Consider the following 15,901-nt stretch of genomic DNA (forward strand, 5'->3'; position numbering starts at 1 on the left):
TACACCTGCATAGTGTAACGGTTAGTGAAATTATCTGTCGTCTACGGAGGCTCTGGTTCAATTTCCGGTATTGCCAGAGGTTTAATTTTGGAAGGAGGGCTGGTATTTTATTAGAACGGTCGGTCTATATGCAACTGATATCCATCGGGGGTGCCGCTGACAATGGCTGCGCCACTTAGAGGAATACAAAAACACCACGAATTTATTTCACTTTACCTAAACAAAAACTACGTAAATAGCAGTTTGAAGGCAGAATTCACGAATAGAAAAAAATATATAGGACTGTTCGTCAAGTTTTAATCCTACCTGTGTCCTCCGAAGCTTGGAACACGTACGACGTAGGTGACTGGTTGCCTTGTCCTAGCCACTGACCGTCACCTCCTCATCCTCGTCCAACCCAGCTTCATACCCTATGCCACGATACTAAAGGCCCTTTTCAGGGTCAAATAAACCCATCAGTCTGTGAAAGTATTAAGTATGCAACCTTGCCTCATTCAAGGCAATTGGTGGTCAAAAGAAAAAAATACTTGCGTGGAATTAGAACCTCCGTAGCCTCGAGCACTGCCCACTATCAAATATCCGACAGCGCCCCAGCCAAGGGAGCTATTGCGGGACTTGACATGCAGCGAGCAGTTCCCAGCGTGTAAAATACCTGCTCCTGGTCTGTCTGTGCACCTCCAGTTGTAACATACAGTGAATTTCTCTCATCGGTTGGCCGGCAGGCGCGCCCAGCTTATCTGCCTCCCGCTGACTCATCACTCCCCGTTACACAGCGCAGTTCAGGTCCGTGCTTAGAACGTGTATTAAGTGTTGATCTCTCGCTCCAACTGTTCTCGAGTTGTGAAATGTTACTTCATGGTATAAATCTCATAATACCTCCATACGTGCACACGGTGGAGAAAAGGGTATGTATGTACTGTAATTACAGTATGTGAAAAAGAGTCTTGCAGGAAAGTCGTTAGGCGATTTGTAACCACAGTTTCCAGGTGTACGCCCTCCACATAGAGAGACCGTGTGGAAACTCGTAAACAAATTGAGAGGAACTGGTTCTTTACTTGATAAGAAACGAAGTGTTAAAAACGTGTACTTAACGTGCAAAAAGTAAATTAAATCGGAGGAAGATTAGAACATCAAAATCCCTAAGACGACTTGGACAAAAAGCTGGGGTTCCGGAGAGGTCAGCATGGCGGGCCTTTTTTTTTTTAATGCTGTTGTGTTGTAAACAACACAACTTATTTATTTGCTTCACACCGAATTCTACAGTATGTACAGGAATAAAACATAAAATTGTCTTGAAGCAAAGTAGATGATTAATCTTGAGAGAGTTTCTGTTTCTATACACTATGTACACTCTGAATGTATTTACACTCACTGCTATCTTGAAAAGATAGTTCTTGGGGAAGATATAGTTCGTGATAGTTGAAAACTATCATTTGCACTAGCATAGATTAGCTAAGAGAGTTCCTTCTAACTTGAAGTGTCTGAGTTCATAAGCTTGTGCTAAAAGAAAGCTATGTTCACAATTAGAGAATCTAATGTGTGTGTCGGAGCTTGAGTGAGCTTGGGGATGTGTGGCATACAACATCGGGGCTCGACATGGATGAAGGAACGGGAAAGTGGAGTAGTGACCTGAGGTGAAACCTCATACTACCAGAATTCCGTCCACCTGGTCGAGACACATTTTTAAGAGGAGTAGCCTCCGTGTTCGACGTTCAGTGTATTCTGGAGCAGGACACTGGGGAGAATCCTCATGACTGACAGACAGGGAGCTCCTTATATACTGCACACGACGTAACAGACACGCGCACTGAAGACTGCGCATCGAGTCTCGAATGATCCACGCTTGCGTGCGTGCGGCTGGCTGGCGCTGAGCGAAGAGAGCGGAGGACATACAACACTATTTATTCGTGGCGTCGACCTAGAAAGATCTTTTGCCCCTACTTGCACCATATGTTAGGAACCTGCATGTATTTGTAAATTGCGGAAGTGTAAAGTGTTGAATGTGAGGAAAGGAACGTTAAGGACGGCATAAACACCCAGTCCCCAGGCCAGAGATATTAATCAATGACCCGTGACAAGCGTTGCCCCCTACACCGCGGTGCCGGACAGCATGGCAGGTTACGAAAATACACGAACTGCATTCACATGATCATGATAAGCGGGTACGTTTTTTAATTGGAAATTGCGAAACGTTCGTGATGAAATAATTGATACACGCTTAATATTTTTCTCTGACGTAGAATAACAGATATTGGAGTAGAGAAAACCCTCATCGCATATACGAAATTCCTTTACATGACGCATGGATCGGAGTATGGTGCGCAGCGAATGGGTACAGAATTGTAGGACCTATCTTTTTTTCAGGGCGCAATTAATTCACAAAGATACAGGGATAATAAGTTGTATTCAAACCATTTTTTTTTTGACAAACTGACTGACTCTGACTGTCGAAATGGATATTTTCAGCAAGATTCTGCCACCGTGCAGACACCTAATGACACATTAAACTTAAATGAGGAAATTTTTGAAGACCGTGTTATTAGACGGACTTATGGCCGCCACGGTCTCCAGACTTAACTGTTTGAGACTTTTATTTATGTGGGAGATTAAAAAATAAAATGTATGCAAGAAACCTTCGCACGTTGGACGAACTGAAAGAACATACTCGGAGAGAAATAGCCTCAATTACAGAAGGCGAACTTTTGCGCGTGAATCGGCAATTCCTAAGACGATGCTAAAATGTGTGGATGTAGGGAGAGAACATTTCCAGCATCTCTTTTCATAAGGTACGAGCTTATTTTCTTAATTCTTATTTTTTCATTCTTATTTTATTCATTTTAATTTATCTCATTTCATGAGCGAAGTGATGTCCTTGTTGCTATGGCGCGGAGCGGGGTGTGATGAGTCAACGGGCCGGCCGGCCAACCGATGAGAAAAACGCACTGAATGTGTTGTTCGTATCTGCGCCGGTTTTACGCGTTCGTTTGTGGTGCCCATAATGAGTTAATAGTGGAGCTCACGATTCCTGCTGCCTTCGTGCCCATAACAACACTTCGCGCTATATTATCCCATTTTCACACCAGGCAAATGGTAGGGTTCTACCTTAATTAAGGCCACGGCCGCTTCCTTCCCATTCCTAGACCTTCCCTGTCCCTTCGTCGCCGTAAGACCTATCTGTCTCGGTGCGACGTAAAGCAAATAGCAACAAAAATTTATCCCAGTTTAGGGAGAGGGACTGATATATTTCAGAATTGTAGTCAATGCGGCGGGTTGAATAAAACCAGATCGCAAGGGGTGGATGGACCACATACCATGCGGTATGTGTCTGCATGTTTCTACCACATTTAAATGACATAATGCACGTAGCTTTCACAGGAAGAGTTTGGTTCAGTGATTGTCGCAAGGGAACTTCCTCTTGCCAGTCTAATTACAGCTAGCAATGTAATCTTTCATCTTATCCTTGCTCATGAAGACACATTCCCCGACAAGACTAAACGCAAACTGAGTGTCTCTACGGCATTTTATTTTTTGCCAGTGGCTTTACGTCGTACCGACACAGACAGGTCTTATGGCGACGATTGGATAGGAAAGGGCTAGGAGTTGGAAGGAAGCGGCCGTGGCCTTAATTAAGGTACAGCCCCAGCATTTGCCTGGTGTGAAAATGGGAAACCACGGAAAACCATCTTCAGGGCTGCCGACAGTGGGGTTCGAACCAACTATCTCCCAGATGCAAGCTCACATCAGTGCGCCCCGAACCGCACGGCCAAATCGCCCGGTACGGCAATTGTAGAACATTACACCTGTTAAGGTTGATTGATTGATTGATTGATTGATTGATTGATTGATTGATTGATTGATTGATTGATTGATTGATTGATTGATTGATTGATTGATTGATTGATTGATTGAACCATAAAGAAAACACTTTAAAATTGGCTCCCATAATCATCTCTCAAAGTTCTCGGTGCTTATGAAGGAAGCCAGACCGAAATGGGTGGCAGAAGAAGAGGTGGGAGCAGAAAATTTTGCCAGATTGAGCTTACATCACTGGCCAAGTCACCTCAACCTACTGAGGCAGCGGTTATCGTCACAGCTGAGCGCTCCCCGATCGGCCACCCAAGTTGACAACCTACTTTGCATCCTTCCACACAATTACGCAAACTGTTTTTATTAACAAGTCATTATTTTCTGTAGATCGTCTCATTGATAGAACTGTTTTCTCCTGTGCTTCGGGAGAACAGTGAGTAGTGTAGACCGAACCACGATCACATCGAGTAAAGTACCACCTTAATCTCGGTCCATGCGTCCTATACAGAGTGTATCAGAACTATACCGATTAAAAAAATACCAGGCATGCTCTTCGTTCTATGTTAAGAACGATGGTGCAATGGAATTGGCGGATAAAATGTTTAATTAAGAGAAAACGAGGTTAATTTGTTATTTCCGGGCACGCGATTCATTTGACGAACTCTCCGCATCGTATGGGGCAGACACAGATGTCTCCGCTAGACTTCACCATACACAGACGTTTAAAGAGTTGCCTACCTCTAGGGGAGGCCTTACAGATGGGACAATATATGTTTTTTTTTATTATTTTTTAGATATTCTTACTCAAAAAAAGACATTTACTGAAGAAACATTTCTCAAGATCTATCATACCCTTCTTGACAGATTCCTTTTTCTCTATTTTCAGTTGACAACTCACCCACTGGTGGGAAGAGAACGTGGCTGGACTTCACAGAATCAGTAAGTCTCCCACTCCACTCCCAACTCTGTATTAGAATCACCACTGATTGGAACAAGGCGATCAGTGTTAGGCTGGTGAGGCCGAAACTTACAAACACACCAAACAGTAGATTCTTACTTTACGTGATTATTGACCTTAAAGCCTGTTGTTCACCATCAGCTTTTTGTCAAATTCAAGACTTCACAAGAATATCCAATACTACACAAGTTTACTTTCAAATCACTTGCAATACTTGGAAAGTCTTGAGAAGTCTTGAAAGTGAATTAGAACATGTTCTAATCGGTCAAAGAATTGCCAAGTCTTTGACAGAATTAACCCATGAAATATCAGTATTGACGGTGCGCGCTAGGCATGCTGGGGTTACTAGGAGTAATTACAACAAAAATTATTGGTCTTCATGACCGAGGAATGTTGTGTGTGTATTAATTGCTAAGTATGCAAGTTGCCTTACGTCGCACCGACACAGATAGGTCTTATGGCTATGGGATAGGAAAGGCCTAGGAGTTGGAAGAAAGTGGCCGTGGCCTTAATTAAGGCACAGCCCCAGCATTTGCCTGGTGTGAAAATGGGAAACCACGGAAAACCATTTTCAGGGCTGCCGACAGTGGGATTCGAACCCACTATCTCCCGGATGCAAGCTCAGAGCCGCGTGCCCCTGACCGCACGGCAGACTCGTCCGGTAATTGCTAAGTATGAGGCACATCCCTGTTTATATTCACTGGACTCCGTAGAGTACCAAAATAAAATAAATAAAACGGCAGCGTACGAGGAGTTTGCAAGAGAAAGTAAACACTGTCAAAATGATCGGATTATTTCTATCCTTGCATATTATTATTATTATTGTTGCGGAAATACTGTGGTGGTTTACAGAGGTGAAAGAAGGTGCAGGCATAACTGGGTGGATATAGAAAAATCATAAGATTAATTTAAAACTTTTACTTGGAGCTATATTTCTTTCGTATTTTTGTTTCTTCAAATTTTAAATTTCACACTTTGCTAAGCAAATAGTAAATCAAGTACCAAAATCTAGCTCGTGAGGTAGGGGAACAATCAGAACAATCAACTAATAATCAATTAACAGCCTTGAGCTTAAAGCTCCCTAATTACAAATTTTGCATGAGTGCTGCAACAAACAGTCAAGGAGACGGATCTCTCAATTTTTACCTCAGTGGAAGAGCTTCTTTGCTCTACAAATTTACACTTTTGGAGGTTATTCTCGAAATTTAGAAGTTCCAGGCCCATCAAAGGCACAACCCACATTTAACAAAATTAAACAGTCTTCACTGTCTTAACTGCTCAACAGACCGATTTGCCTTAAAATAAAATAAGATTAACTGTAACAGGGGTAACAAGTACCCATTCTACCTGGCCATTGGTAAAAACAGAAAGTTAAAGTTACTGACCGAATATCAAATTGGTAAGGAGTCGAACTCTTGCGCTCCTTGAAATTTACATGAAATAATTAAAACCATATTTGGGCTTATGGCCCGATGTTACAGAGGCTGAGCCTATACTACGGAGGTGACTAGAAGAAGAAAAATATTTAAGTTACAGAGTAGATAGATTTTAAAGAATACAAAATCACAGTCACCTCAATATCAAGTTGAGAGGGAATACAAGAGGGTGGCTCACACTTTTTCCCTCGGTTCGAGTAAGTTCTTTAAACCTTGTTTGAAATTTACATTTAAGGTTTGAGATTTACATTTGAGAAAATAGAAGTTAAATTACTAAAATTTGAAACCTTCCCCTTGAGCTAGCTTTCAAACAGAATCTGCCACTACATTGAGCTGGTGGACATCCCGTAGATAAACGAGGCAGCCCCCGCCTCCGTTACGAACACACTCTAGACTGGAACGATCACAGAAGACAACATAGCTCACTAACCCTCGGCTTTTATAGCGGAGAGGAAGGTTCCAGAAAACTCTGGGCTAAAGCCATTCTTATTGGTTAATTTAATAAATATTAGAAAATCTTGATTGGTAGATAAATAAATGTATAACATTTCTTATTGGCCAACGTGTTAAGTTGGCGAGAAGAGATAGAAGTATAGTAAACTTTAGAACGTCCGACCCCACAGTGTAAGGGGCAACGCGTCCACCTGTCCCCCGGCGGCCCCGGGTTTGATTTCCGGTCGGGTCAGGGGTTTTTAATTGTAAGTGATTAATATCCCTGGCCTGGGGACTGGGTATTTGTGTCAATACTCAACACTTCCGCAATTACGCAGGTTTCTATCATATGGCGAAAGTAGTGGCAAAAGATCTACAGAGGTCGACGCCACGAACAAATACCTTTCTGTTTTTTAAACACCGAAAACAAACTTTAAACGTGCCAGTTTAGGAAACCTTAACACAAAATTTATCTTGAATTTTAATAGTTCATCTTCACCCCAGAGGGCACAACATAAGTTGATAGTAGCGACATCTGTTGAGAAATGTTCAAACTATTTCCAAAATGAGTTTCAGATTTCCTGATCTAGATGACCTTCTACAAGGCGCTAGTTTTAAATGCACGGGGCGGGTGTACCTCCGGTACAATTATTATTATTATTATTATTATTATTATTATTATTATTATTATTATTATTATTATTATTATTATTATTATTATTATTATTATATGAATTTACGTTACATTTCTATCATTTGTATTCAATTAATGTGAGTAAATGCAATTTAACATAACCTCTGAAAATTATTTATGGCAGTAAATACATTGCAAAAGTTATGGTGAAGATAACCACATTAATATTTTCCTCCATATAAATTATGGTATATTGGACGTTTCTCTCCTTTTTAAGAATGTATCCCACTGCTAGTCAAGAACCACAACTGTTATTTGCCTTTCCTCCATGTTAAGACAAAATGCTATCGAACCTTGCCAAATCTTGCCAAACCTTTAGCAATGTTAAACAATCTTTGATAAGATTTGACAAGTTTTCTTGTGAAATGTTGAATTAAAAGAGCAATTTGATGGTGCACAGGAGGCATACGAGAATATGACGAAGACTTTTATGGACAATACTAACCATCAGCATATGACTTTTCATTAGAAAATCTCACTTGCATCACATCGGATTCGAACCTCCGCCTTCTTAGAAAAAGCTACAATGTGTCACAGATTCAATCCCTATGTCATTGAACTGTAAGTTACCGGTCAGTACTCAACAACACGTATCCATGGCTTAGTGTCCGGCTCCATGGCTAAATGGTTAGCGTGCTGGCCTTTGGTCACAGGGGTCCCGGGTTTGATTCCCGGCAGGGTCGGAAATTTTAACTTTAATTGGTTAATTTCGCTGGCACGGGGGCTGGGTGTATGCGTCGTCTTCTTCATAATTTCATCCTCATCATGACGCGCAGGGGTCGCTTGCGGGAGTCAGATCAAAAGACCTGCACCTGGCGAGCCGAACTTGTCCTCGGACACTCCCGGCACTAAAAGCGATACGCCATTTCATCTTTCATGGCTTAGTGGTCAGCGTCTTGGTCTTCGGTCCTCAGAGCCTCGGGTTCGATTCCCAACTTTTTATATCATTTAAGAAAAGGCTAGGTAAACAAACGTAGGGAAACTGCCACGTAGGCGATAGCTCAAAATGCAGATCTGTGGTGATTGCTTGATTCATTGATTGACTGATTTATTTATTTATTTATTTATTTATTTATTTATTTATTTATTTATTTATTTATTTATTTATTTATTTATTTATTTATTTATTTATTTCAATCTCAATCTGAAAGACGGTTGATTACATTGGCTCTGGGACTAGGTATTTGTTCTACCCCATCATTCATGCAAAAATACGCAGTTTTCTACACAGAGCAGATGCCACCCACCGTCGTTGGAGGGTCTCCCTTACAACGGCTATGTCGTTCCAATTTTGTCGTTCCATGCACTACTACAGACTGGTTGTCACGTGGGGGTTAGTCAACAATAGCCATGCAGACAGCGACGCGCATGTATGACAAATTACATATTACAAGAGAAATAAGATACACATATCGTCTTACTGTTCGTCTTCAGTTAAGTATGACATGAATCAGAACGGCTATTCACCAAAATTGCTACAAGATGATTCGCTCTAGCATTAGTCAAGTGTTTAACATCCGGAACATTTGTCTGAGTGGCTCAGACGGGTAACGCTGTATTTCTGAGCCCAAGTTCACAGGTTCGATCTTGGCTCAGTCCGGTGGTATCTGAATGTGCTCAAATACGTGAGTCCCGTGTTGGTAGATTTACTAACACGTAAATTAATTCCTGGGGGACAACATTCCGGAACCTCCGCATCTCAGAAAACCATAAAAGTAGTTAGTGGGTCGTAAAATAATAATAATTGTTATTATATGCGAATAAGCCCATTGAGACTAAGCAAAGTACTTTGAGGCGTGCATCTGCCTTCCTTTGTGTCCATATTTCTTTCATTTTTTTTAATACTGTGAGCTTTCTTTCTGTCTTCAGATCAGGTTGTCTTTGGTCTTTCCTCTTGCTCAACTTGCCATTAATTTGTCAATTTGTATTCGGGAGATAGTAGGTTCGAACCCCACTGTCGGCAGCCCTGAAATGGTTTTCCGTCGTTTCCCATTTTCACACCAGGCAAATGCTGGGGCTGTACCTTAATTAAGGCCACGGACGCTTCCTTCCCACTCCTAGCCCTTTCCTGTCCCATCGTCGCCATAAGACCTATCTGTGTCGGTGCAACGTAAAGCGACTCGCAAAAAAAAATTGTCAATTTTGGATCTGAATATTACCCTGTTTTAGACAACTGCTGGTGTATTTCCTACCTGTTTTGGTTTCGCCAATCCATTCCATTGTCTGTTTTTGCTTTATTATTATTATTATTATTATTATTATTATTATTATTATTATTATTATCATTATTATTATACGTGAATGGTCCCTTTTGGAACACACGAAGCTTTATTTATGATTTCGTTTGCGGAGGATCCAGGATGCTTTCATCTGTTGACTAAAGATCCTTTTCCGTTCTTCCGTCCACTTGGTACCTGCTCTTTTTGGTACTTCATTCTCTGGAGTAACTTCCCACTTGTCAATTTTCTTTCTATATATATTTCGATTCAAAATGTCTTCAGGTTGAATTTGTGCGTTCTTCATGTCCACTTTTGTTTGTTGTATCTAAGGGAAATTCTTAAGTTTATCAACTCTTTCAAGAACTTGGCGGGTTAGTCTATTTTCTGGAAGCCTCTTAACATGTCCATAAAATTTCAGCCTTCTTTTCCTGTGGTCTGCCGAAATATTAGATAATTTTTCTGTGGATTTCCGGGTTTCGAGGCGGTACCCTTCACCCGTGTGTCTTGGTCCTAAAATTTTCCTCATGATTTTTCGCTCTTCTTTTAGGATATTTTCCAGCTCGCACTTTCTATGAAGCGTTAGAGTTTCCCCTGCATATGAAGCCTCAGGTTTGATTACAGTATTGTAATGTTTAATCTTAACGTGGAGAGACTTACATTTTTGTTGTAGATTTCTCTTGTTCTCCCATAAGCTCTTCTGAGTTTTTGGACACGGTTGTTTTGTGCTATTTTCTCTTGTCCGGTTGGTTCGAGAATTTCGCCCAGGTATTTGAAGTGAGGGACTCTGTTGATTTTTCCGTATTTTGTATGGAGACTATGGATGTCTAGTTTTGCACAGAAAAATTCAGTTTTCTGGAAGGAGATATGAAGTCCGACCTTTCTGGCACATTCTTGGAGAATTTCAACTTGCTTTATTGCTGTGACTTCATCGCTGGACAAAAGGGCCAGGTCATCCGCGAAGGCTAAGCATGGAATGTCAAGCTTGTTCTTTCGTGTCCCGATGTTTACTGGGTTCCAGCTATTTTGTGCTTTCAGTTCTTTTTTCCCATTCCCTCATCACCTTATCTAGGACGAGGTTGAAGAGGAGGGATGACAGTCCATCTCCTTGCCGGACACCAGTTTTTATCAGGAATTCGTCTGAGATTTCTTCCATGAATTTCACTCTTGACTTCTGTTTGGTCAAGTTTAGCGTTTTGGAGTCTAGTCCCTGTTCTTTCAGGATGTTGAACAGAGATTGACGATCAATTGAATCATAAGCCTTCTTGAAATCTACCAAGGTACAGATGATTGGAAGGTTTCTGAGGGCCCTGAATTTTAGAGCGGTTTTGAGGTTGAAGATCTGTTCAGTGCATGATCTGTGAGGGCGGAACCCAGCTTGATATTCGCCAATCTTATGCTCTAGTTGTTCTTGTATTCTTTTCAACAGACATGCAGAGAAAATTTTGTAGCCACCTTCAAGGAGGGAGATTCCCCTATAGTTGTTCACATCAGTTTTGTCTCCTTTTTTGTGAAGTGGGTGAATTAAGGCACATTTCCAGTCTTCTGGGAGTTTTTCGTTTTTCCAGATTTTCTGTATGATTTCTGTAAGTTCTTTGAGTGAATTTGGACCAAGATTCTTAAGGAATTCTGCAACAATCCCGTCTCTTCCTGAGGTTCTGTTGTTCTTTAGTCGTTTAATGTGGCTCTGAATTTCTTCCTGGTTTGGTGGAGGTGATTCTGGGTGAGTGAAACTGGATGCTTCTTCAAGAAATCTTTCAGTGGGTTCGGGGCAGTTAAGAAGTTCTGAGAAGTACCGTGCAAGTTCTTGGCAGTTTTCTTTGTTAGTAAGCGCCAATTTTCCGTCTTGTTTCCTGAAACATAAGTTCTGTGCAATGTATCCTCGGATTTTTTCTGTGAGTGTTCTGTAGAAATCCCTTGTGTTGTGGTTTCTAAAGTTTTCTTCAGTTGACTCCAGTTGTTCTTTCAGGTGCTTTCTTTTCTCTTGCCTGATGGTTTTGGATACTTGTTTTCTGATCTCATAAAATTCTCGTTGAGTTTTCTGGGATTTTCTACTGTTGTATTTCTGAAACGCAGATTTTCTTATCTCTAGGGCTTGGTTGATGTTGAGTTCCACCAGGGGTGTTTTGTATTCCTTTTTAAGGGTACCATTTCTCGTGCCTTCTGTATGATTTTGGTGTGGAATTCTTCCCATGTTTTCACTGGCTGATTTTCCCATGCTTCTTTTAGATCCGTAACAGGAATCCGTTTTATGTCAAATTTCTGTTGTTGGATTATTATTATTATTATTATTATTATTATTATTATTATTATTATTATTATTATTATTATCCCACGTGGTGGCCAAGATCTTCAGGCGTCATATCTTTAAAGTCTGACAATAGGATTAGCTGGTTCGAGTCCCGTCAGTGCAAAAGGATTTCCACCATCAGAATGTTGGCCGGAAGGGTGGGAGAGGTGGTGGTATGCTAGTCCTATCACAAGATTGCATGCCAAGAGCCTGGGTTCAGTTTCAAACCTCTCTGCAGTGTTCATATTGAGTGAGAGCATATGACGCTGTTCATAGTAATTCGTCTCGCAGATGGTGACGTTAAACCTTGAGCAGACTTCATGTTATCCGACAGGAGTAGGGTATGTGCCGACATCAGGTATAATCCTCTCCCTACCTCATCATCATCATTACCGCAACACTCACATCCGTAGGTCACCTAAGAGTGTCATAAAGACCTTCACCACGTTATTTCAGCTGTCTTCTCTTTACCCTGTGACCCTTCATTCCTTGCTGGTGTTCTCTTTTTGTTCCTCCATCCACGTCTTTCCCGTCTTCAATTTTCGCCTTTCTTGAAACTCCTGGTGGTTTTTTAGTTTACTCCTGAGTAGACTGAGTTCCTGTATATCGTCCGACTCGTTGGCTGAACGGTCAGCGTACTGGCCTTCGGTTCCGAGAGCCCCGGGTTCGATTCCCGGCCGGGTCGGGGATTTTAACCTTAATTGGTTAATTCCAATGGCACGGGGGCTGGATGTATGTGTTGTCTTCATCATCATTTCATCCTCATCACGACGCGCAGGTCGCCTACGTGAGTCAAATAGAAAGACCTGCACCTGGCGAGCCGAACCCGTCCTGGGATATCCCGGCACTAAAAAAGCCATACGACATTTCATTTTTTCATAAGTGATTCCCGTCTCCTCTAGTTCCCTTTTCACCTCGGTGAACCAAGTTCGCTGGGTCTTCTTATGTTTAAAGTAGGTAAAGATCCGATAATCGTTTTGGTTTCATTCTTAGCATGTGGCCATAAAATGCAATTCTCCTTCTCCGAATGACATCAGAGATCTTCTGGACGTGAATATACAGCTCATCGTTATACCGTCGTCTATATTCATACTTGTCTTTAATTGGGTCAAGAATTTTCCTTAAGATCTATCTTTCTTTAATTTCCAATTTTTCTGTCGAGCCTTTCTTATTCATAGCAAGGCATTCCGTTGCATTCAAAGTCTCTGGTCTGTGACAGTGCAATGATGTCTGAGTTTTGCGTTCAAGGATGTGGACTTTTGGTTGCAAACGACTTTGGTAAGTTGATAAGCCGTTTCCATTTTATTCATGCGCGACGCGAAAGCTTCTTTTTCAGAGATGTTTGTGTCTATCCGCTCACCAAAATATTTACACTTCTCTGTCCCTTTGATTGTCCCTGGTTTACTTTTAACTCTATTGATGCTGGCTTGATGCTAGTTTTCAACTGCGATCTATTATTATTATTATTATCGAGCTCGATAGCTGCAGTCGCTTAAGTGCGGCCAGTATCCATTATTCGGGAGATAGTGGGTTCGAATCCCACTGTCGGCAGCCCTGAAGATGGTTTTCCGTGGTTTCCCATTTTCGCACCAGACAAATGTTGGGGCTGTACCTTAATTAACGCCAAGGCCGCTTCCTTTCCAGTCCTAGCCCTTTCCTTTCCCATCGTCGCCATAAGACCTATCTGTGTTGGTGCGACATAAAGTCAATATCAAAAATTATTATTAGTATTATTATTATTATTATTATTTTATACTACGCTTCACCGTATTTTAGCCCTACGGTCGCTATTTCTGACCCAATGAGAATGTAATACTAAGTACTTCATCAGATATACTGCTTAGTATCACGGTTTCTTCATAGTGTTCAAGTATTTCGGAACAGCTGTGTATTAATACCAGGTACAGCTCCTTCCGTGGAGCAGTGGTAGAATATTGACTACTGGATTCCAAGATCATGTTTTATTTTATTTGCTTTACATCGTAAAGACACACACAGGTCTTATGGCTACAATGAGAAGTGGGAAGGAAGCGACCATGGCTTTCATTAAGGCAGAGCCCCAGCATTTGTATGGTGTGAAAGTGGGAAACCACGGAAAACTATCTTCAGGGCTGCCGACAGTGGAGTTCGAACCCACTATCTTCCGAATGCAAGCTCATAGCTACGTGATTCAAACCGTGCAGCCACTTGTTCGGTGCTAACATCATTATTTCAAAGCCGGCAGAGACAGTTTCGTTATTTGAAGGACAAGAGTCATCCATTCCGTACCTCAATATCAAAAAATGATGGTGGTGATTATTATTATTATTATAGTTCCCTCTATGGATCAGTGGTAGAGTGTCCGCCTCTGGATCTCAAAATAGAGGGTTCAAACCCGGCAGAAGTAGTCGGATTTTTGAAGGGCGGAAAAAAAAAAATTCATTCGACACTCCATGTCGTACGATGTCGGCATGTAAAAGATCTCTGGTGACGCATTTGGTGTTCACCCGACAATATTCAATAAATCGCAGCCATAGGCGCCGAAGAGAGTTTCGGTTTCCTCGGTCTGCCATCTAGTAGGCCTAGATTAAAACGGAACGTCGAAATTGACGAGCACACAGCCAGATGGCGTCAAATTGAAATGTCTGCACACGGTAGCTGAGGCCATGCGATTATTATTATTATTATTATTATTATTATTATTATTATTATTATTATTATTACGTACTTTACGTGTATACTTAGCAATAGAAGTGTTATAAATGTTATGAATGTAGAAATGTTGTTTTGACAATGATTACTCTATTTTTGGCATAAATGTGTGTAACGGAATAGTGTCGTATAACAAAATGTGTGACACGATGTCACCTAGCAACAGAACCTTGACATCGTAACAGGCCGTAGGTCCATGTGTCATGGCCACCCGTTAACACTTCACATCACAGCCTGCACGGTTGCTAGGTAACATCGCGTCATACGTTTTATTGAAAGACATTATGATCACTTGATTTTACCAAAGGGAAACCTAATATTTTTTCTTTCACTAATAGCCCAATCAGCATGAGGAACCGAGCGAGTTGGCCGTGCGGTTAGGGGCGCACAACTGAAAGCTTGCATTCTGGAGATAGTGGATTCGAACCCCACTGTCGGCAGCTGTATAAAGATGATTTTACGTGGTCTCCCAATTTCACACCAGGCAAATGCTGGTGTTGTACCTTAACTAAGGTCACGGCCACTTCCTTCCCATTCCTAGCCCTTTCTTATCCCGTCATCGAAATAAGACCTCTCTGTGTCGGTGCGACGTAAAGCAACTTGTATCAACATGAGGAATATAGGCTACTATCCGGTGCATGCTTACTAGTGCACTTTAGAACACAATCCAAAGACTTCCTCTACGCTCCGTGGCAGAAACGTCGGTCACCAATATCTGAATTTTGTAGTATTGTTGAGAGATCGATATAACATGGAGTATTTAATTATAACTTCTCCTTCTGTAAGTTGATCAAACAATCAATATTACTCGCTTACAATTCCGTCGCTTTTTGATCAGTTGCATGTAGGTCATACGCATAACGTATATTTACCGTTGTACTCGAAAGATCGATGTATCAGGTAATAAGAAGGTCAGTGAGAGAACGCAGACGATAATAGGACCCAGTAACCTAATTATGAGATGGGAACTGCTCCAGATGAAAACTGTTATCACAGCTCACGTGTGTAAACAAGGTTATTCAAGTAGCTAGTAAACATAACTACTGTCATTACTATCAGAAGCTAGCTTTGATTACAGGCTGCGAAAGATTTAATATTAGGCTATTACGTTAGAATTGCTTCTTCGTTCTACAACCTTCTTAGAACCAGCCAACAGGTGAATTCGAGATGAGTGACCATTTACGAGGTAATACACCCATGTCTATGTAGCACCACAGGAAATGGAATAATAATCAACATTGTGATTTAGTGATTGTCTTAGGTCAGTTTGGTGGGATAGGCAATTTACTCTTGATAAATTCATGATCTACTGAAAATGGAAATCCACAGCCTGTTTCCAGTCATTCGCCCCCCATCCAGCGGCGAGGATAGGAATTA

At 41.3% G+C, this 15,901-nt stretch overlaps 1 protein-coding gene across 6 annotated transcripts in view; it reads left to right on the plus strand.

The window, feature by feature from the left end:
- Nucleotides 1-15,901, plus strand: part of LOC136873686 (adenylate cyclase type 2) — a 551,897-nt gene that overhangs the window by 258,532 nt on the left and 277,464 nt on the right. For 4 of the 6 annotated variants that reach the window (XR_010860155.2, XM_067146802.2, XM_067146806.2 and 1 more), the window contains exon 2: nt 4,694-4,746. The exons of the other annotated variants lie outside the window; for them this stretch is intronic. The gene's annotated coding sequence lies outside the window, so the exon portion shown is untranslated. The remainder of the gene's footprint in view (nt 1-4,693; nt 4,747-15,901) is intronic. 6 annotated transcript variants of the gene reach the window in all.

This window comes from Anabrus simplex, chromosome 5, assembly GCF_040414725.1.
Source record: "Anabrus simplex isolate iqAnaSimp1 chromosome 5, ASM4041472v1, whole genome shotgun sequence".
NCBI classification, from domain to species: domain Eukaryota; kingdom Metazoa; phylum Arthropoda; class Insecta; order Orthoptera; family Tettigoniidae; genus Anabrus; species Anabrus simplex.